The sequence below is a fragment of the Acinonyx jubatus genome, chromosome A3 (genome assembly GCF_027475565.1).
Source record: "Acinonyx jubatus isolate Ajub_Pintada_27869175 chromosome A3, VMU_Ajub_asm_v1.0, whole genome shotgun sequence".
Taxonomy (NCBI): Eukaryota; Metazoa; Chordata; class Mammalia; order Carnivora; family Felidae; genus Acinonyx; species Acinonyx jubatus.
Genome location: NC_069388.1, coordinates 75,361,841 through 75,385,853, shown reverse-complemented (window position 1 = coordinate 75,385,853; position 24,013 = coordinate 75,361,841). Strand labels below are relative to the sequence as shown.

General features: G+C 37.0%; 1 long non-coding RNA gene across 4 annotated transcripts in view; it reads right to left on the bottom strand.

The window, feature by feature from the left end:
- Positions 1-24,013, bottom strand: part of LOC106976764 (uncharacterized) — a 593,570-nt gene that overhangs the window by 372,837 nt on the left and 196,720 nt on the right. Inside the window, exons 1-2 of one of the 4 annotated variants that reach the window (XR_008289329.1) lie at positions 11,079-14,528; positions 3,955-3,988 (exon numbers count right to left, since the gene is read on the bottom strand). The exons of 2 other annotated variants lie outside the window; for them this stretch is intronic. This is a non-coding gene — a long non-coding RNA (uncharacterized LOC106976764). Of the gene's footprint in view, positions 1-3,954; positions 14,529-24,013 lie in introns of those variants that run through there. One more of the 4 variants, XR_008289328.1, reaches the window with a different exon arrangement.

The following is a 24,013-nucleotide window of genomic DNA, read 5'->3' as shown; positions in this document are numbered from 1 at the left end:
AAGCAGAGCATGGAGGATAAAGAGTTTGGCTGGAGCAATTCGGGATGGCGATAGTACTTAGTGAACTAGGAATGACTGGAGGAGATTGGCGGGGGTGGGGAGCAAGCTAGATTTTACACGATTATTTATGTCTAATGGAGATGTTGAAAACACCCTTGGATAAGTGAAATGAAGTGCCCTGAGAGGGACCACACTGGAGAAGGGAATTTGGCCGCAACCAGCAAAGAGATGGATACTAAAACTTCTGGATTGGATGAAGTCACAAGGGGGAGTGTGTAGGTGGAGAGGCAAGGAGCCTAGAGGCAAACCCCAAGGAACTCCAACTTTTATGGGACTGAGAAGGGCAGGACCAAGCTTAGGAAGGAATGGACCCTCAGGCCACAGGAAACTGAGAGTTTCACCACAATTAACAGAAGACTAGCAATATTCCTAGTGATCCGGGTAGAGAGGGCTTATCTGAGTCAAACTCTCTCTCTCAAGTGTTAAGAGGAGAGCAGTACCTATCATACTTCAGACCAAAAAGTTCTTGCAAATCTTGTGTAAATGTAAATCACTGATCTTTACAGAAAAGCCTGATAACCCAAAGAACAATAAAATGAATTTTACAAAATAAAACATCTTTTATGAGTGAAGAATGCATCTCCTAAATAATCGAATGAATAAGCCAAGAGTATCATATATCAGCTTGCTCAAAACAGGATCTAACTTGTAGTACACCAAATTGTGTGTGAGAATGCGTTAAGGTTTGGACTCAATTTCTGATGCCATCAGAAGTAAATTCTAACATTTGGGTCATACTGTATTATCTTCACTTATGGAGCTCACACGAACATTATCACCATCACAGTTGCTAACATGGATTAAACGTTTACTTTATATTAATTAATTAAGCCTCACCAGAATCTTATGAAATACTTTTATTATATCTTTTTTTTTTTTTTAAGATGAGGAACTGACCCAGAAGAGATTGAAGTGACTTTTCCAATGTCAGCTAGAATCCCATCTTGGTCATAACTAGAAACTTCGGTCCTTACTCTGGTGATACACACTTAGGACTCTGCCCCTAAAACCTCATGGTAAAGTTGATTCCCTCTCTTCTTTTCTCTGCTATCCATTTACCTAATATACCCATCCTGCCAATAAAAGACAGGAAAAACAAGGTAAAGTAATAAGAAAAGAATGAAGGAGAAATAGAAGAGAGAATCATAGCTGAAAACTTAGCTTAAAAAGTGAGTATGAATTTTAAGAAATAAAACAAAGGAGCATAGAGGAAAAAAGAGAAAAAGGCACCCCAAGAAATAGACTCTTAACTATAGAGAACAAACTGATAGTTACCAGAGGGGAGGGAGGTGGGAGGACTGGTTAAATAGGTGATGGGGATTAAGGAGTGTACTTGTGTTGAGCACCAGGTGTTATACGTAAGTGTTGAATCACTAAAGTGTACACCTGAAACTAATATTACACTGTATATTAACTGACTGGAATTTAAATAAAAACTTTTAACAAAAAGTAAGTATCAGTGACTTTTGAGTTTCCTAGCAGCACAGGCAAAAAGGAATTCACAGGGTTACAAAATCTCCATTATCTAAAGAAGGAACATACCAGTTAGGCAAGAGACATTTCTTGCATTTCTTGTCTCAATCCTGAAATCCAACAGTACTTCTTACATGTGTTTATTTTAGGTAAACTGAACCATGGAATGATCAGAGACTTCAAGAGCAATTCCTCCAACCGTAAAGAAATATTCATCTGGTTGCACTTAGGATTTTTCATTTAAAATGTGGTCGACAGCTCAGTGTTCTCTGGTGTGAGACTATTATACAGTTCACGGTCATCTTGGCTTTTTAAAACAACTTAATAGTTGTTTTAGAACAATTTAATAGTTGTCCAAAGACGTAAGACCCATGACATGAACTTTTACAACTGTCACATAGGCTCAATAGAAATAAGACCTATTGTATACTCTGTACAAATGGCCTATATCACATCTCTCTTAGAGGCAGCAACATCTATGTGAAACAAAATCTTGGCAAAAATTTCAACACATTGCTTGCCCCGCAGTCCCAATTTATGTCCCTTCACAAGCAAATTGCCATGGGTTTTAACTAATGAAAAACCAGTTTGTTTTTAGAAAACATCCTCATTATCAGCTAATATAACAGAAATGACCAAGAAGAACATGATTTAATATGGATTAAATGTGAATACAACTCAGAAGCTTTCTTCTCGTTGAATTAGATAATCAAAACTATTAAACAGTATTTCAAAATGCTTTTCATAATCCTGGGACCATTAATGTCATGTTCAAATCACTGTGGATTTTTGTTGTTGTTGTTGCTTTTACTATTCATAGGGATACAATGAGTCATTGGCACGTTTCCAGAGCAAGATGCATTTGAATAATACATGACATGCCCTTTAGCTAGCATCATGATGCCAGATTTAAAACAAGGTAAGAAGTTTCCTCCATGTACACTTGCAGTGTTCAGCTGTTCATAATCTATAGCGTTAACAATTTATCATCAAACCCAGCGACTTGCTGCCAACTTATCAAAGTGGCCACTGGATGCATATGATCAAGTCTGAGCATCTGGCTCTCCTCTGTTCCTGACATTAGCACAGACAACAGAATCAGTGGACTATTGAATGCAATTACAGTAAGCGAGACAGACAATAAAGATTGATAGTGCCTTCTCTTTTTATCACACACAAAACTAGTGGGGGTTAAAGCTTTGCCTTGAGCTGCCTTCATTTAACAATGATTGAAAATATGCAATTGTGTTGGTAAAACACTGTAGCCTGTACCACTTCATTTACTGGACACATTATCAAATTAAATGAAAAGTGAACTGCCAAAAGCAACAGTTATTATATATTAATGATGAATATTTACTTAGCATTGTTCACAAATCATACAGAGGACAGAATCCTTCTTGTTATCTTCTTTGCAGGTTACAGCTGAGTAGGTTTCTATGTTTACGTTAAGTCTTCTGTCTACAAACCTCTAAATACAGACTTGCACGATTGGTTTTGTGACTATCCATGTGATTACAATGTGTAATTAATAAAATGCTCTAGTTGTAGATGAATCCTAATTATTGAAGAGCTTTCTCCCCCCCCCCCCCATAACAATTCCTATGCTTGTAGCTTTTTTATAGTATCAAGAGACATTCAGCCAGGGATATATACTGTGGCCAAAAGGTTACAGAACTCTAGCCTCACTGAGCTTCCAAAATATGGAATGTGAAGAAGACCTTCAAGATATAGACAATCCACAAGTATCTATTTTATATTTTTCTCCAAAGATTTGTGTTTCAGTAGCTGGGGAAGTGGGGAGATAGAACAGTTCACCCATACCCTAACCTCCAAAATAAGAAACACCCAAGAGGCAGAAGGCAAAAATGGGTCAGTATAGAAGTATTGAGCAGACATGGGAAAATGGATCCTCTTCCACAGTTTATACAGGAGGAAACTACATTCTAAGCAGATATCAGGAAATCTGGGAATACAAAAATAAGTGTCTCATTGTTAAGTGGACAAACATTTGGTGTGCATACCGGTGTGTCAGAAAGACATGATGGCAGGCAGACATGATTGTCCAAAGTTATGTAGATTAATTCAAGGCTCTTTTAAAAACACACACATCTGGCCCTTCCTTTCCAACACTAGATAGGAAAAGGAAGGAGCTCATATATGAAATGTAATCATGTCTCTTTTCTAAGAGCGAATAGCCTGGAAACTCTGCAACGTTATCACAAATAGAAAGAAAAGAAGAGGTAAAAGAAGAGGTGGAAATCCAGCGATGGGCTTTCTAAAACCACCCCACTGCTTACTCTGTAAACAATTAAATACATACTCAGAAGTGTTGACTTTGGAATTAGAGCATCGACCATATGCAGTTAATATAAATAGCAGCATGAGGTATAGGATATTCAGCAAGTGTGGAAAACTTACCAAAGTAATAGCATCACCACAGTAGATTGAGAATCTGGAAGCCAAAAAGGAGTGCTGAATCAGTATTCATGAATAGGAAGGAAACAATTAACTTCTCTAGAATTTATCTTCAAGCAAAATTTAAGTGAAATCACTCTTTCTAGGCATATTCAAATTCTAAGCTTCTTGTTGTCTTTAAATCCTTTAGAGATGTGAAGCCTTTGTCAGTTACTCTCAAACCCAACTAACTGCCAGACTTATCCCAAGAGCTTCATAAAATGCTGACCCCTGGATCTCAGTCTTTGGGATTTTGTTTTCAACACATTTTGGGTGGAGCAATAGTACTCACTATAGAATATCTGGCAAATAAAATATGAAAAGCAGAAAGAAAACTTAGCACCTAAAAAGCCACTGTCTAAGCCCACCTTTTTATCCATGCAGATATTTTTATTTATCGATATAAAAGTCAATAATATTTTCTAGAGTCAATAATATTTTCAATCACTCAGGGGGTCACTTTATAAAAGTTTAAATGAAAGATATATATGTTTATGGCCAAAAATCAACACACTCCATATCAATACGAATAAGAATATGAAAGAATGTTCTTGCTATGCCTTCAACAGCTATCCATCAGAGTTAATTGCTATTAAATATAGATGTGTCTTTAAGTTTCTTTACATATTCACTTTTATTTTATTTGTGTATGCACTTTTCATAATCAAAATTAGACTACACATACTGTTCTGCAAATGGACTTTTTCACTTCATGTTATTCTGATTTATATCTAGATCTATCTAAAATTATCTACTTTTCTTATTATTTTTAATGGCTGTGTAGTATTCCATAGTATATATAATCATAAATATTTTAGCCTTTACCTTGATTTTACCATTGTCCTAACTTATATGATGGTTTTAAACATGCAAAATAAAACGTTTCTATGGGCATCCTTATACTGTATCTTCATTTACATGGTTTTTCTTTTTTTTGCAGTATAGATTCCTAGAACTGGAATTTTTGTATAAAACATATGTGAATTAAAAATTTTAACAGATACTGAAAAATTGCCCTTCCAAAAAGTTGTATCATGTTCTACTCTTACCTACAAAACGTACAAAAGGGCCCATTTCTCCACAACTCACTTATGCTAAATATTTTTCATAATTAAAAAGTTTACCAATTTAACATATTAAAAAGAACATCTTATTTTTATTTTCAGCTTCCTTTCATATGCTTATTAGTCATTCTCATTTCTTCCATGAACTTCCTGTTTATATTCTATACCCATTTTTGTATTGTTTGATCTTTTTCTTACTACTTTCTAAAAGCTCTCTGCTTGACTTTTAACTTTGTATATAATTCAAATATACAGAGATTGTCTGTCTGTTCCTTAGAATAGTTTTTCTCAACTGACAATTATACAAATCATCTCATGTTATATTTTCATATTTTTACAATTAGGTACAGTATTAAAGTGTTTTGTTTTGTTTTCAGAAGCTCCAGGTGATTCCTATCATCATCTAAATACAGGTACCACTGCCATTGGTTGCAATGGAGCCCAGATAAATATCCCAAATAGATGGGTTTGAATCCTGGCAATCCTATTTTAGTTCATTATTTGTCTATTAACTAGAGATCATATACCTATCTCATAGGATTATGGAGAAGATTAAATAAGGTAAAATATATGTATATATAAAGAGCCTAGCATGGTGTCTCCCAGGAAAATGCTCAATAAACATCAGCTATTAGTAGATTATTTTAACATAGCTCCAACACCTTGTTTTTGTATTCAATTCTAATTGTCTTTCTACTTCTCAAGATTTCTCTCAAAACTAAGCACTGTATTTTAAAGTAGCTTTTCATGGGACAATCCCCTTTTTGAGACCATAGGCTCCTTAAGGAAATGCAACTTTAAAACAATGGATATTTCCCTAGTTACCAGACTATTTCTAAAGTAGTTGAGCCCTGAGGGCCTTGAGAGTAAAGTGCTGGCTGATGCCAGTTGATTACTGTACAGCATTTTGAGTATCGCTGGCAAAACTTCACTTAATCGTAAGACCGTGTTTGGCACACAATGACACCTTTTACAAAGAACTGTAGGTAACCTCTGCCTCGCAGCCAGTCCTAAGTGTCCTGTGGTCCCTGATGTGTCTGGGACTCCCAGACTCAGGCTGGGCCACTGTGCCCAGTGGACAAGGAGAGGGTGTGGTGGCTTGTCCCTCTGAGAGCTCAGAGGACACACACCTGGTGTGTGCCACTTATGCTGAAAAAATAGGCTGAGATTCTCCAGAGGAGGACAAGCCAGGCTCCTGGTGACACTCAGGCTGTGAGAAGACCCCAGCCCCTCTTTTCCACTGTCCCTCTGACTCACTGCTCTACTTTTTGACTAAGGATCTTTGGATCACTGGAGGACAGAAGGTAACACTAAAGCCTATTTGTCCTTTTCCTATACTTTGTAAGTCCAGCTCTCGATCAAAGTCCACTTAAACTAACAGAAAAAGAACTTGTTCCTAGCTCCACCTCTAACAATCTAAAATCAGAGGAAATTCAGAAAGGGTATATTATCTTGTCAAGACCCGTGAACAGTACAGCATTCTGTAAGTATCTGTGGTGATTATTATTATCGTTCGGTAAGTATTTATTAAGCACTCTCTTAGTCTGCGATGGCTGCTGTAACAACATATTATAGACAGGGTGGCTAATCAACAGAAACTTATTTCTCATAGTTCTGGAGGCTGGGAAGTTCAAAATCAAGGTGTGGGCAGAGTCAGTATTTGGTGAGGCCCTCTTCCTGGCTTGCAGATAGCTGCCTTCTGTCTGTCTTTCGTTGGCAGTGCCCCCAAAGGGAGAGAAATCTTTTTCTCTTCTTGTAAGGGCACTAACCCTAGCACAAGAGTCTCACTCTCATGATCTAATCGAAACGTAATTACTTCCCAAAGGTCCCACCTCCAAATACCATAACATCGGGGTTAGGGCTTCAACGTATGAATTTTAGAAGGACATAAACATTCAGACCATAATAAGCATTTACTGTGAGTTAGGCAATATGCCATGCACTTTACACATATCATCTCAGTTAATCCTCCCAGCAACCTCTGAAACTGTTCTACTTCTATCCACAGTATAGAGAGGCAGAATCAATCAGGGGAACAGTGTGGCTGAGCAACTTGCTCAAGGTCAGAGTTAGCACGCGTGTGCAGCTGACTCGAAAACCTGTTCTTTTAGTCTCCGTGATAAAACTGTCTGCCTGCTGCCATTTTGTTCTAGTAGGAAAAAGAGATGACTTCCTCTTTTTAAAAAATTCAGACAAGGTTTGTTTGTTGTCTTAAATAAGCTTTTTTCTCTTTCCCCAACCTTCACTTCTCAAGATAACAAAACACAACCACCTACATTAATCGTAATAAATTACCTTCAATCAGTTCTAAATAAACATGCAGAAGAGAATGAAAGTTAGGGAAATGAATCTCTAAGTAAGCTAGATTAAATGCATGGGAAAATTATCATTCTACCGAATATTTTGGAAGACCAGTTGTTATAGGCTGAACATACTCCCAAATTCATATGTTAAAGTCCTAACCCCCTCAGAATGTAATCATATTTGGAGATAATGTCTTTAAGGAAATGCGGGACTGGTGTCCTTATAGGAAGACACAAAGGGACACCAGACACATGCACATGCAGAAGGACAACCGTATGAAGACACAGGGAGAAGATGGAGATTTGCACACCAATGAGAGAGGTCTCAGAAAAAATCAACCCTGCTAACCAACTTCCCTCTCAGACTTCCAGCCTCCAAAATTGTGAGAAAATATGTCTTTGTTATTTAGGCCACCCAGTCTGGCATTTTGTTATGGCAGTCCTAGAAAAATAACGCCAGTATTTTGTCAAAGAAACAGAGGGGAGCCAGAATGCAGGAGTCACCAGGAATTTTGCCCTCACTCATGGTTTCTATATAGGCTACTAGTAATTTATAAGAATTTTTTTAAGGGATTAAAGTGGGAGTCTAAGGGGTACAAAGATAATCTTAGCCCTGAGGAAAATAACTATTTGCTCTTGAAAATACCTCTATTTTCATACCCAGGATTTTAAAAATTCCCTATACATAGATAACATAGTTAGGTACCTTCTTTCTCTCTCTTTCTTTCTCTCCCACCTCCTCTTAACATCTTTCACCATCCCTATTGTGATTGGCCTTGAGTTCTCCACAGGACAGGTGTGCTGATTAGGCTATGAATACGTCCAACGATACAGAAATGAGTTAAATAGAAACATGGCATGTGGTTCTAACCGGAAAACTTCTACTTAACATACAGTTCAGATTTCATATTGGTTGAGTAGAACAAGTAGCAAGAAATCAACTAATTTCTGCTACGTGTGGTTTACCCACTCACATTACCTCATCACAGCCATGTCTCCTCTTTGCTTGCCATCAGTCAATGGGCTGGGAGCAAAATCAAACACTGACTTGAACTGAAACATACTCCCGATCACAGCCATGCTCCCCCAGGAGCTGTGGGATAACTGGCTTTATGCCAGGAGAAGTAAGCCTTCCCTTATTTCTACTCACTAACAACCTTTCCTCTCCTTTGTTTTGATCTTAGTGACCTAAACCCTTCACAAGAGGTTCACTTCTTTTTTGGCTGGACATGAACACAAAATGGCAGATAACCCCAAGAAATAAATATAATTTAGATATGAAATAAAATCTATCTACCAGTGTGTGTATGCATGAATGTGTGTCTCACTGGCATGCACCAGATTGGACTAAATGACAGGAATTTCCCAAGGGAAGATAACCTCCAGATACTGCTACAAAGGCTTTATTCCCCATACTCTGCAAATTATTTAATTTAAACACTGCTTGATATGACTCTCTAAGGAGCGGGGTGTCTTCCCAGATTCATTTTTAATTTGTTGGTGTGTATATATCCATGTGTGCATATAGAATTGACCAAACGCATTCACTGCTGCAGAGTCTAAGCACAGGCTTCTGATTGCAGAACCAGAGGCTTCAAATTGCTGTCTAAAAGTAGGAAAATGATGAAATATATGTGTAATTTCTTCTCTTTTTTTGTGTGTGAGAAAAGAAGAGGCAAAAATTCAGATGTTAATCGGCCAGTGTCTCCACCCTGCACATTTTCCATTTTCTTGGTAAATAAACTAAATATGTTTTTAAATTGTGCGTGTGTGTGTGTGTGTGTGTGTGTGTGTGTCCTTGCACCACGATTAATTTCTCATACTAGAAAATGGTCACATTCATTGATGCATCTGACTAAAGCAGGAGAAGCAATGCAAAGATTAAAGACTTAGTTTTCATCAGCATTGGGCAGTGCTGTATCATGGGCCAGGGAGGTAATTTATAGCATTCTTTTAATCCTTCTGCTCCTTCCACTAGCTTAACTTCTACCACATTTCTACTACATATTAATAAGGGAAGGATACCCAGTGAAACAAAACCCTGAGTGTCCTATTATGTATTTTGCCAAATTTCATCATGAAAAATCTTGCTTTTTTAAAGAGTTTATAGGTCCCATTAAAGGATTCAAATTAATTTCTCCCCTAGACAGAATTTCTTTGCATAAGGTTCCACAGAAGGGCTAACCCTGCCCCAAATGCAAACTTGGGCACATAGGGCCCACACTGGAGAGTCTTTTATCTTGGTTAAATCAATTTAAAAGCAAATAAGCATTCGGAAATAATTTCAATATTAACTTACTCTTCTTACTTCTTCATCAGAGCAAGCTAAAGTATGTGAACTCCCTCTCACCCTTCACCTAGGTTTCCTCTATTCTCTCCCTATGTGGTGCCCTCCACACAAGTAAAGTGACCTCCTTCCTCCTACCAGCCTAGTTATTTATTGACATAAGATTGCATTCTGGGGCATTATCAGCTTAATGCATAATTCAAAATCTCTCAGTTGTGGCCTGCACTTTTGCCTTATCCCCTGCATTCTGAATGAAAGATAAGGAGAAGTATTTCCAAAGTGGGCACACAAAAGGAGTCCTGAACATTAACATTGCCTCCTTCCCCTCCCTTGCATGTCAGCCCTTCCCTCCTCCTTAGAAAATTGTGCGACTTGCAGCTCACACCCACACACCCACAAGGTATCATACTGAGAAGAAAATAATCCCAGAGATGGTCTTAAAGTTTATACTGAGTGGGGACCCAAGAACTTCTAGTATGAAGGGGTCTCTAAAGTGGAAAAACCACATTACCTTAAGAGTCATATTCTATACTGGCAGTCAGATGTTTTCAATAAAGCAATAGTTTCAAAATCTCTGTAATGAAAGAAAGAAGAAAGAAAGAAAGAAAGAAAGAAAGAAAGAGAAAGAAAAAGAAAGAAAAGAAGGAAAGAAAGAAAGGATGGAGGAAAGGAAGGAAGGCAGGAAGGAAGGACCAGCTTTAGGTGGTTTTTTTGTTTTTTGTTTTTTTCCAGTGGGGCAGAGGAAACTGTGTGTGGTGGTGGAGGGGGAAAGAGGAGGGTGAACAGGAAGAGGGAGCAGATGGATAAGGTCTCCCAACATGTTGGAGGAAAGGAGAAAAGAAGCCAAAAGGGAGGGGTGGCAGGGCAAAGGGAAAGATAGAGGGTGAAGGGTTGGGGTACAAACTGACTGGAGGACATGAAAGGGAGAGAGACAAAAATTTGAGTAACGAGGGTTTCAAGATCAACTGTATTAGGTTAATGCAGACAGATTCAATTCAGTAAAAGTGACTCAAGTGACTTTTTTTTCCCATACTGAATTGACTGCCTTCTGATTGAACTGATTAAATTAACTAGTTATTTTTTAATGATGTGTGAAGAGAGAAAATGAATGCATAAGCCCACCTACAAATACAGAGAACCAGGTGGGCTGTATGCTTGATTTGAACAAATTAACAACCTTACCAGCATAAAAAAAATACACACACACATATAGATATAGATAGATAGATAGATAGATAGATAGATAGATAGATATTGATAGATTAGATAGATATAGATATAGATGATATAGATATAGATATATAGAGATAGATACAGATATAGATATAGATATGTATGCATACGCATGTGTGTGGCAGTGCTGAATTTTGCCAAAACTGCTACTGCTGTCCCCCAGGATATTCATAAGCATATACTATATACAAATATACATACATATTCTGAGTTGTGTTCTTTCCATGGTCCAAAAATTAATTGTCTTTTTGGAAAGTAGTTTATCTGTGACAGAGTAAAATATGCACCAGGATCATTTGTCAGCACCATTTTTAAAAGTCAGGTTCACCTCCCCCCAACGTACTTTTGTCAAAGTCAGAATATGATAGTAAAATCATAAGGTCGCCAATATCATTGGACTTATTACTAAATATGGGCTTCTAGTAGATGCTTTTTACATGCATTTCAAGTCTACCAAGCAATAATTCCTCCTTTTTTATAAACATAAAGACATGAATTATTAAAAAATTAAAGACATTTAGAATAATGGTCCTCCATACGCAAAGTATTTATTTCAACTTTCATCATTCATAGTTTATTGCATTGATTTTTTTTTTCATCAGTTTACTTAGTATTAGGCTTCCACTGAACTCATCAATAAGAAATGAATTTTGGTAACTTTCAAATCCACTATATTACTTTTCCTTTTATTTGTAGTGAATTTTTCTTCTCTCCATGGTATTACTGCAATAAGTCAGTCATTATTTCTTTATGTTTTCCCTTCTTTCTTTAGCATTTCATTTCCCTTTACAGCACATCTTGTGATCACAAAGAAAACAGAGACACTTATTTCTTTTAACAGTTGAAATTGCTGCAAGTGATTTAGCTGTCATTTAATTTGATTCCTCTCTTCTGTCTGTGGAGAAATATGTTTAATGTACTGGAAATTATGTTAATAAGAAAAAGCATTATCTCATTTAATGAAACAAATATACAAATATTTCAAAATAAAATAAAGAGGCAATCTTCAGTGAGAAAAATGTCTCCTATGGTTTGCATAAAATAAACAAATGAGAAAAAAATCCTGAATACATTGAAACACTGTCAAAAATTATACCTACATTCAAAAGGGGAGGGGAAGCTTGGTATCTGAATTACCCACAATTTAGTCAAATATTTTCTTGGAAAAATATGAGCACATAGTAAGGATCAAATTATTAATTTTGTATTTCCAATTACCTCAAGAAAGATCATTTTATTTTTCTAGAATGGGCACTGGGGTTTTGAAAAGTTTTCTTTGTGTTTTTTCTCTTCCATTTAAATTGGTCTTTCAATGATTGCTATTGCTTGAATTAATAATTATCAGCAATCTCATTGAAAATATGACCCAACCCATGTAACTATAAGAAAGGTTAGAATTCCTTTGATTTTGCTAATCAAAACAGAGTCAATGAACTCGTTCCAAAGCTTTTATATATTAAAATTTATCTAATGCACAAAAAGGTTAAGTAAATATTGTTAGTGATTTGAGCAAAACTTGAAGCAATTATGTAATAAAGGCATGACCACAGTAACAGAAACACATAATTAGCAATTTAATTACTGGCATGAAGACAAGCTAAAGATGTCAATAAAAAAAAAATCTTTAGTGACAAGCCGATTTTATTCTCTTTACTGCAATTTGTGAGAAATATTCACCACCTGATGAGCAAAACCATTTCTATACAAAATGCCTACCCCTCCACAAACTAAAATACCCAATTTAAAATATTTCTTATTTCATATCATTGCATAGTGAATCATTACATTTTTCTCCCATTTAGATTAGCACTTTCTCTTCTCTGAAAATACAATATTTCCAGTCAGCAAGTAAAGAATATTATGGTTTTTTTTAAATGAGTTAAAGTAGCAGGTGTTCTTTGTTTCAATTTCATTTTTTTCCAGGTTCAATAATGTGTTTGACAGAAATGCTTCCCTGTATATGACATTCCAAATATCCTATCTTTTCTCATCTTCTAAGTTTCAGTTGAGAGACACACATAAACCATGGATTGTTTTCAAAAGAGATCAATTACAACTATAGTAGAAATAAGCAGGCTAATTGGACATTCCTCTAGGTCTTCCACAATTTCTTTTTCTCCCTCCTATCTGTTTCAGAGTTTCCAGTGGGAGGTAAAGGAGTGATATGGTCCACGTTTATGTTTTCATCATGATCCCAACTTTCTGATTAAAGTCCCGAACTACGTATTTTAAAGTGTTCAATGAATGCTTACTACCTTATATGTCACTGGTATTTAACTAGTAGCAGAAAACAGATATCTCAAGATAGAACCATATTGAAAGTAAGCTCCATCGTATGATAAAAAGTGAATCATCCTGGCTGGTGTTCAATAGCCACTTGTACAAGCCGAGTGCATGGAGTGAAATCATGAAAGCCAGACTTGCTAAGAAGTTTGGTCTATAAATACCCGTGGGGCATAATGGAATACACTTAAAAAAATAAACTCCAGCCACTAAGAACATAACAAATAATAATTCTTAATAACATTGCCTTTTATAATTAACCTACTGACTCTAATCATTTTGACACATAGCTCCAATCAGATATCCTAATTAAATATTTTATTCTTGAGAAAAGAGTATATAATACTCAAAGTTTCTAAGGAAATTGAAAATGTTTTGAAAGGTATATTTTACTTGACTTTAACTTAATAAAAAGTGAAGAAAGCAAATAACTGGGAGATGACTTTCTGGAACTTCTTGGCTAATGTACTGGTTACTACAACCATTTATTTTTTACATATATTTGGATGAGAGGTCCCTTGATTCCATAAAAAGTTCCCTTGTCCAGTGATTTTTTTGATCACTGTGCATTATATATCATCATTAGCTTCTAAGTTTCTGTTTCAACCATAAACCTAAACTTACCTGGATTTTTTAACTGTAATCATCTAGGCCTGAAACTCTCTTTCCTTCCTCAGATACACGTTGTCATTGATAAATAAGTTAATTTACAAACCTCCATGGAAGACCGCCTATATTAGCCACTATGGAAGATGGTTACACAGTGGGCATGCCTTTGGGAAGCTTACAGTCTACTTAAGATGGTTTGCCCAAAGTTAGTGCTGCCTCATACTTCAAGTGTACTTATGATAAATAGTAAACAGCTGACACAAAAAAAGTATCAAGAACCTTCCACAGCAAAGTTCATAGAATAAAAGGAGCATGGTGTCTTTGTGGGTAGACTCCTTTATAAGTGAGTACCATAGAGAGAATTTTCTAAAGCTTTAAAATGCAATATCTCATTTGACCTAAGACCTAAACAGCCCCTCATAGAGGTGAAGAAACCAACACTCAAAGAGGTTAATAATTTACCCAAGCAAAAATGTATTCAAATGGGAACTCAATTATTGTTCTGTTGACTCTAAGTTCAAGGCATGAAGAAGAAAGCATTTGAGATGAAGGAACAATCAAAGAAGTATGTCAGGTAGAGAGGAATGGAAGAAATTTGTGAAACGTGTGCAGGACGAGGTGGTTTGCTTACCTAGGGAGAACAGCAGGAACAGTGAGAGAAAGATTGGAAATATAAAAGTCACAGGGCACCAGAGTGGCTCAGTTGGTTAAGCATTGGACTTTGGCTCAGGTCATGATCTCGCCGTTCATGAGTCTGAGCCCTGTGTGTCAGGCTCTATGCTGACAGCTCAGAGCCTGGAGCCTGCTTTGGATTCTGTGTCTCCCTCTCTCTCTGCCCCTCCCCTGATCCTTTCTCTCTCTCTCTCTCTCTCTCTCTCTCTCTCTCTCTCTCTCTCTCTCTCTCCCCCTCCCTCCCTCCCTCCCTCCCTCAAAAATAAATAAACTTAAAAAAAAGTTGGGAGCACTGGAAAATTGGGACTGTGTTCTCTAGACAGTGAAAAGTCTTGGTAGTTTCTGAACAGAATGATGACCTGATGAATGCAGAATGAAGCATGAACTGAAGAGATGAGAGACAAAAACCCAAAACTGAATGCTGTTGGTTCTTCCTGCAAAACTCCTTTCCCAGGGGGCAGCCATCCCCCAGCTTCTGGGAGTGTTGACCGCTAAAGGCCTTGGCTGTCCCCTTTTCTGCAGAATTGTCCTCAGCCTTGAGAATCCACTTCATTGGAGAGGTTAAAACATCCTCCACTATCAACTTCTACAAGGACTGTCTGAAATGAGGGGTACAAAAGCCAACTCCTTCAACTTAAGGGACATCAACTTTGCAGGGCAAGCTGAAACTAGACTCCCGCTTATACCACATGCCCTACTGGGCTTTCTCACACCCCTTCTCCTCTGCAGTGCATCCTTGTCTCAGGCTTTGCTGCTAGGGAACCTGACCAGAGAGGAAGCAGTGAGAGCCTGAATTATCTTCTTCTCTCTTGCAGGAAGAATGACTCAGGATGTTAACAGGTGAGTGACAGCAATTTCATCCAACTTACCCAGAAAATAATCGGTGCACCAAAAAAAAAAAAAAAAAAAAAAAGAAAAAAAAAAGCAACCAGGGCAAACATGAAGCCCATCTAGATGTATTTTTACTTCTCTGGGCTTCTTGGCTTTAATCGTTCAAAGAATGAAATTTGGATGGCATTCTTAGGGAAAAGTGTATAACTCAACCACTCTAGTCTGCACAGGAGATACAATGAACCCTCTACTTTGGCAATGGAAAAAAATGGAATATTATTTTATGATAGTAACCCCCTAGAAACTTTGGCCTTCCCTGTCCACATCCCAACTGAGTGTTACAGAGCTTAGTAAATCATTAACCTCCATTTCTTACCAAATGGGAAACATCCCTACTTTCTGCAAAAAATAAACTCTAAATTTAAATCTCTGTAAACTGTGAAATGAAAAATAAAAAGTAATATTTTATAATACTAAGAAATAAAAAATGTTTTATTCTTTAAATATAATAATCAGATCTCCTTGCACCCCAACATAAATACCACAGTACCTTGTACTCTTTTTTTAAGTTTATTTTATTTTTTTTATTTTGAGACAGAAAGAGAGACCATGAGCAGAGGAGGGGCAGAGAGAGAGGGAGAGAGAGAGAATCCCAAGCAGGTTCTGGACTGTCAACGCAGAGCCCAATGCGGGGCTTGAACTCACAAACCATGGAATCATGATCTGAGCTGAAATCAAGAGTCAGACGCTTAGCCAACTGAGCCACCCACGTGCCTCCACAGTACCTTGTATTCTTACACAAGGTGTTGATATTCTCCATTACCCCATTCAGGGATATTAAATATAATTTGTGTCTAGGTGAAATTTCTTGATTCTCCTCTAAAAGAAAAAAACCCTGGTGCTACTTAAGATGATTATTTGCCACAGAAAGAAATGAACTTTCAGAGCATAAATTCTATGATACCTCACAACAGTTCTATAATGAGGAGGGAAGCACAGAGGGAAAGGGGGAGAGAAAAGGGAGGGATAGAGATGACCCAGGGGGAGAATATGAAGATGTCGTGCTCAAACCACAAAACTTCATTAGCTAATATGACTTGAATTTTCTTTTCTTCGTAATGGGAATCCTCCAGTTTTCATGAGAGATTTCTTTAAAACAATTGGGACCTAATAATATTCAAACTTTCTCCCTCTTTTCCTATGTTGATAACTACATGATAGCCATACTTCTTTTCTTATCATGGAGTTCAGTAACAAATGTATGCTCAGAATAAATGTCTTGCTTATGCAGTGGGATTGGATGATTAGTTGTAAAAATTAAGAGAGATGTCAAACAGAATGTTAAAACTCAACAACAGTGTTCTCAAACTTGAGCAAGCCTAACCCGGGGAGCCTGTGAACATAAAGATTCCTGGGCCACACTTTCAGCATCTCGAATTCAGTAGATCTGAAGACAGGCTAGGTATCTCTCAGTTTAGCAAAACACTATGTGTCATTCTGGTGTAGATGTCTGCAGACGAAACCTTAAAGGTACTCCTCTAGTGATGTCATACTAGTCTTTGAACCTTCTTTATGTGTAGTTCATAACCTCCCTTCTACAAAACCTCTTCTCTAGCCTAGATGACTGGGGTATGGTGATACCACTAAGAGAGACACAGAATATAAAAAGGGAAACTGAGGGTTTTTTTGGTAGGGGAAGGGGAATGGAGATAATGAATTTAAGCTGAGTTTTAGGTATTGTAGGTTTGACTGCTCCTAAGTTACACACAGGGAATCATGAGAGTCCTTGCTCTAAACAGTGATACCAATCTTGAAATATACTCCCATATGGAGGGAGAACATCACTGGTCAACAGAATAAAAGACAACCCCTGAGTGTTGATGTTGCTGCCTTTGGAATATAGGCACCAACTTCCCCTAAGTAAATACTGGTCCTTAAATTATATCACACCGTTTGGAGATTCAACTTAGTTCTCAGATCAGTTTTGAGAATGAACTCTAATTATTTACATTGATGCATTTAAAAATTGGGCAACCTTTGCCTAAATGCACAATTAGCTAAGTGTAAACAGCACATTTGTTGCTGACTTGTTTTCCCTCAAAAAGAAATACTCAGAAAAAGATATTTCACTTCCATTTGGGAGAAGGTAATCCCTCTTCAGCATTATGTACTTGTGCATCAATAGGAATGTTCAGTTTCTCTTATTTCTGGCAGTTTCTTAAAATAAACATTTGAGGCCACTAAAATGAACCCCAATAGTAATGGCAATGATGAAAATGAAAGAGGCAAACCTTAACACATTGAAATGTCAAGACCAATTAATAGTAGATGCTTCCCCCAAACACTGTCTATCTCTGGGGCAAGTATAATGAAGCTGAAATTCAAAGGGCTGGCATACTGTGGGTTGTGTGGAAAGAGGTGCCATGGAGAAAGGTGCTTTTTTTTCTTTATTGAATGTAATCCAACAAAGATTTGGCAGACTACATATTTAAAAGGTTGGGAATGCTTGCAGAAATTGATTCATTCACACTGTTGTGAATCATTTAGCACACACTTCAGAGAGAGTTTAGCATCTTAGTCTCTGCCTCCCACTTCCTAAGAAAGGCTGTTAATCAAAATGGAAGACTCGTAGAGGAAGCTTTGGGAATGGGACAAAAGGATGAGAATGAAGGCGCACCATGTGGCAGGATTTTCTCCTCTGAGGGCAGTTGGTCTTTTTTGTTTTTCTGTGAGGGGAGAATGTTTAATGCACCTAAATTAATATATAGATTCTCAGACTGGGGTCATGCTTTTGAATGGGACTGAATCAAAAAGTACACTACCCATTTCACTTCAATGCAGCTTTTCTCCACATTGTTAAGATTATAGAGTAAAAAACAGCATTATTATAAATTATTTAAATTGAATGATTTAAAAAGCCTCTGTATTTGTAAAAATCTTGTCATGATTACAAAAGAAAATTAAGTATCTTTCTTTAAAGAAAAAAATTTTATATGCCATCTTAACATTTTTTTATTTTTATTTTTTTTTATTTAAAAAAATTTTTTTTAACGTTTATTTATTTTTGGGACAGAGAGAGACAGAGCATGAATGGGGGAGGGGCAGAGAAAGAGGGAGACACAGAATCAGAAGCAGGTTCCAGGCTCTGAGCCGTCAGCCCAGAGCCTGACGCGGGGCTCGAACTCATGGACCGTGAGATCGTGACCTGAGCTGAAGTCGGACGCTTAACCGACTAAGCCACCCAGTCGCCCCAACACATTTTTTAAAAAAATAATAAATCTACCAATTCGGTGGTGGACTTCAGACCAGGACATTAGAAATAGACCATGTGATAGCTGAAGTTCACACATATGCACATATGTGTTTTAAAAAGGTCAATAAAATTTGCTATCTTTCTTTTATTTTGAAATGCCAGTAAATTTACTAGTATTTTAAAAATAAAAGATAATAAATGACCAGTGATGTAAAATATGCAAGTGACAAATTGCTAATGGTTAAGGTTGATAAATGATATTTTCAAATAATTAACCAAAAAAATCATAGTAAAGAAACAATACACAGAGTAAATATGTGTTTACTTTCTGGAAGACGGACAAAAACAAACGTAGAGGTTTATAAAATCCAAGTAACATGGGCAACAGCAGTGTATGGGATATGGAAGTACACTAACCACACCTCACATAGAATTCCTCATTTACTATGCCATGGCCGCTATTCACAAAGTTATGCTCTTGGATATGTGCCCTACCCCCAACAAGATCTTGTCCCACCATGACAGCAATAAAGCTGTTTTTTTTAACATCACGTTCATCTAAGAAAAAAACAGTAATAGGAAGGGGAAAGTGAAGAGGAGGAATTCATTTTTCAAGTATCTTCAGAGAACACACAAATAGTCCAAACAGCTCATTTAAAGGTCACTGACATTTGATTTTAAGATGCATACTATACCTACTGATATCCACTTTAATCTATCCCTTTGGTATACAGAAACAAAAGTAATGAGAGGCAATTTTACTGCTTTGTCATTGGCCCAAAGCAGAAACTGTGATCCTTAATTCTTAAAACACTTATTTCATGCCTTCAATACATGGATCTGTTAAGTTCTTTACTCTCATAACCACCCTATTCCTATCACCATCTTATAGACAATGATGAGGGAAGAGAGTGGGTGAGTAACTCATCTGGCTTTGTGCATTCAATGCCCTGTTTCACCAATTCTTGCTCTAAATCAAAGGCAGGGGGAAGACATCCAGGACAGTCATCGTTTTCATATTGAACTTGGTCGGAGCTTTTTTTCCTCAAGCCTTGGTCAAGTGCCCCATTCTCAGTGTAAGTAGGTTACCGAATTGAATTTTATACCATAGATTCTCCTTCCCTCCATGGGTATAATTAATTTTCTTTTGTGTAAGAGTAGCTAGCAATCTGTGACTAAAAATGTGGACGCTGACAAAGTGATTCCTGGGTAAGACTGAGGATGAACTTCTACGTTGTTTCACTTTAAACAGTGGTTCTCAACCTTGGCTGCACAATTAGAATCACCTGGGGAGCTTTAAAAACAAAAATCCTTGCCCAGGCCCTGTCCCCAGAGATGCTGACTTAATGGGCTGGGGTGGGGCCCAGGCACTGGTATTTTTTTCAAAAGCTCCCCAGGTGACTCTAATGTGCAGCCAGGGTTGAGACCCACTGATTTTACAGCCTGAGTACTGCAGCCAAGGTATAACTACACGATGAGGCAGGAAGTTGATTTCTAACCTATGGTATACAATGGATTTACGCTGGTAGGCAAGTGGATCTTAGTTTACAAGCGATAAAATGGGAATAATGGTATATTACATACCAAAGCTAAAGAATTAAATGAGAAGCTTTTTTTTCTTATCCCTTTCAGATATAGGTTTACCTGAAGCTCAAGGCACTTGTTTTGATATCTTAGAGGAGACGATGGGAGACATGAACATAAAAATAAAAGGATATTAGCACCAATTCTTAAAAAAAAAAAATCAATGTTCTCTAATTAGACAGGGGGAAGAAATGTGACTGATAAATATATGTTAAAAGCTAGCTTAGAATAATTTTTAAATTGCATTTTCTCAACATCTCATTTCAAGTTCACATTTACTTTCATACAATTTTAAGATCGTTGGAGGCAATAAGGTATTGTTATAAGATGGATGGATTCATCTCCCAACATATTAGGATAATGACACTGCCCATATTCAGGCTTCAACCTTTACCTGAGAAATTTCTGCTAGGAAAAAACCCAACCCTGAGAGGCATGTGTCAAAACTTAATCATTCGACTACTCAGGTAAAAAGTTACAAAAATATGATAGCAGACCATTTTATTTTAATTTTTAAAGAAAAGTATTCCAAATAGTAATGACACTCAAAAGCATTTTCACTTGACTGATGTTTTACAGTAGCCCAGTTATAGCACGGTGTTAATAGCAGCATTGTGAATGCCTTATAGTAAAATCAGTAGGGCAGATATTTCATTAAAATCTAAGATTCCTTTTTAACTCTAGCAGTAGGATTGGATGACATGATAATTATGTTATATAGAGATTTATTACATTTTGATATCAGACAACATCCCTTGGCCTATATCTGTATCTGTGATATACCTGAGGTTTTCACAGAATGCAAGACTAGTACAAGAGTGATGAGGAGCTCAAACACAATGCTTGACCTAAATACATTATGTAGCACTGGGTATCTGTTAAATAGGTCAGCCTGGGCTCTTAAAAGTTATGCAAAACTTATTTCTGCCACACAGGAGATATGTCACTAGTCAAGCTGTATAAAAATCAGCTTTCTAGGCAGGAAGAAAATGCTCCTCATCACGGTGGGGGGGGGGGGGAGGGAGACTCTTTGCCATACATAAAATGTCTTAAATACTATATACTACGTTTGCCATATGTCTTTAGGCCACAGAAAGTAATAAAAGCAATGAGGCTGATGAAATGCTAACAATTCCAGGATTCATTTAAGTGGTCGGGAGTTCTTTAAACGGTGCTACAGAAATTCTTATTTTTCCAGCAAAAGCAAATGGGATTTTGAAGGTGCATAACTCTAAGCTACTAAATCAGAGTGATGCATGTTGTCACAGGATGCAGACCTGGCTGATAGCTTTTAGCAGTGAGGAAACATGGAAAGTTCTCTCATCAGGGCTAAGGTGGTTCCACCTGCACCTCCACTGCTAATTTAGACAAAGCTGTCTTGTGCTTGCCCAGTGTGGCCTCATTAGCTGCCTTAGGTGTACAAGCCATTATTTTTTAAACATCAAATAAACTGAAGGCTCGCAAAACTTTTTCCTTGTTCAAATAAATAATATTTGATACCACTAAGGTTTCTGCCTGACAACTAGGCACTAAAAACATAGCGAGGGGTTCTCAAAGTGTAGTTCCAGGAATCCACAGCATCTATGTCAACTGAGAAACTGTTAAAATGCAAATTATAACCCACCCCATGGAGATCCTACTGAATTAGAAACTCTAGGTTAGGTGAGGTGATTTGTGCTTTAACCGGCCTTCCAGTTTAAGAATCCCTGAACTGAAATATCAGTAACTTAGCCTGACAATGGACAGTTTCAACTTAATAAAACAATTCTTAACCATCTTTAACAATTAGGGAAAGAATCAAGGTATATTAAAGGATATTCCCCATTCTCATATTAACCAACATCAATCTCTTCCTCCAAATAAAATTTTTATAAACAATGGTCAAGTGCAGTATTTACAAGAGGTCCAGAATCTTTTTCATCTTGAACTTTAAAACTCTCTCAGGACCTTTCTGCTTCTGGAAATAGGAATTACAACAGTGGTCATGTTCAGAAGAAATCAAGTATGAGGAAAATAAAAGCAAACTCTTCAAATTGCTTACTTATCACATAGTTTAACTCTTAGAAATTAAAACAAAAATCTATAAAATTTAGTAAGTTAATTCACAGTAAGATGTCATTTGTGGGTGTTGAATAAAAAAAAAACCCTTTCTTGAGGAGTGAACCTTCACAGGTAGGCACTCAGGAATATAAATTCCCCAAATCCACATAGGTTAGTGAGCACACTAACACACACTGTTCAAATGTTTGGTCCTGATCAGTAGCTCACACATGCTAAAATAAATACTTCTCACTGAAGTCCTCAGATTTTACCTCTCAGCATATTACCCTCCATACACTCTTCGTAGGTTTAGTTTAATGTACTTGAGTTCCATTTCTGAGAACACAAACTCTTAAGATTTTTGCATGATTGAAAGACATTCATTAAAAAAAAAAACAGGAAATGAAGTATATGCAAATTTGAAGCAAACTAATAAAATAAATTTCTTTAAAGAAAAAAAACTATTTGTTCCCGGTAACACACTAAAAACAAAACTCAGAGCAAAACAGATCACAGCTGCTCAACTAAACTGTAATGTGCTCTGGGAAATGGTATCCACCTTATCCCGTACACCTGTTTGCCAACAGTGAGGCAACAGCAAAATCTGCATGAGGAAATTCAAAGGCAAAAAGTAAACAAGCTTCTTCATTCTGCATTATCACACTAGACTCTAAAACAGGTTTTTCTACCAGCTTCTTGCTGATATACTGAACTTCACGGAGGTTAGTCACATACTGCAGGTAGCTTTTGAGTCAAATTCAGTTCCTCTGGGACAAGTGATTATTTCCTTCTCTCTCTGACCTAGTGGAATGCAGCAATGCTCCACACATACAGTATTTCTGCCCTAAAGGCATTTATGTCCCACCACCTTACCCCCTAATGCTCATAATAATGCTAGGCAAAGTGACAAAAATAAGTCTGCCCTTAGTTTGCATATCGAAAACAAAATACATACAATGCTGCTGCTGTTTTTATTGCTTTGTTATTTCATCATTATTCACCACAGTTCCTGCCTTCATTTGCAGAGTTTGGATTTTAATGTAATGGCCATTCAATAAAAATGTTGCTTTTAAGGGTTTGCATATCATCCCATTTTCTCTTCAACCCTTCAGCAACCATATGGCAAGCAATCAGGTCTGCAATCACTAGGTCCATATTATGTAGAGCATGATTTCGGCATTATGCTATTACCCATCTGTTTCTGTAGAAAAAGACATGAACCCGTGTATAAGAGGTCAGTGGTTTCATTGCACACCGTATTCCAGAAATCTATCTCTGTTCACTTGAGATCACTTTTGTGATTTACTCTAGTCTCCAGACCAGACTTTCTCTCCCTCTCTCCTTTTTTTTTTTTAAAGAAATACAGACAATCAGCACAATTTGTCTGTCTGCCTATTGTATAAAATTATTTGTAACTGTCAGAGTAGGCACTTAAACTTTCTTACTTAAGGATATTTATCCAGAGATTCTGCACTTAAAAAAAAAAATGTGGGCGGTGGAGAGAGGAGAAATCAATCTCACCTGATTTTACATTTTTAACTGTCTACATAATAAAGTTGACAGAATTTTCAGGCAGAAGCAGACACAGAAGAAAAGAAAGTTCAGGCTCCTGCCTCCAATTTGAAGGTTCCTGGCACCAACCTAGACTAACCAATTCTTCTGGGCTCTAGGAAAGATTCTCAGATATGTATCTATATATCTAAATTTTATATCTGTATGTATGCCTGCCCCATGGGTTCACATACATAATTTGTGAATAGTAGACCCAATTTGAATGTTGAATGTTAATTCAGTGGAATGCTTACTTGGGTATTTCCTAGATAGAGCACTTATAATGAACTTCAGATGCAATCAATTATGCCTA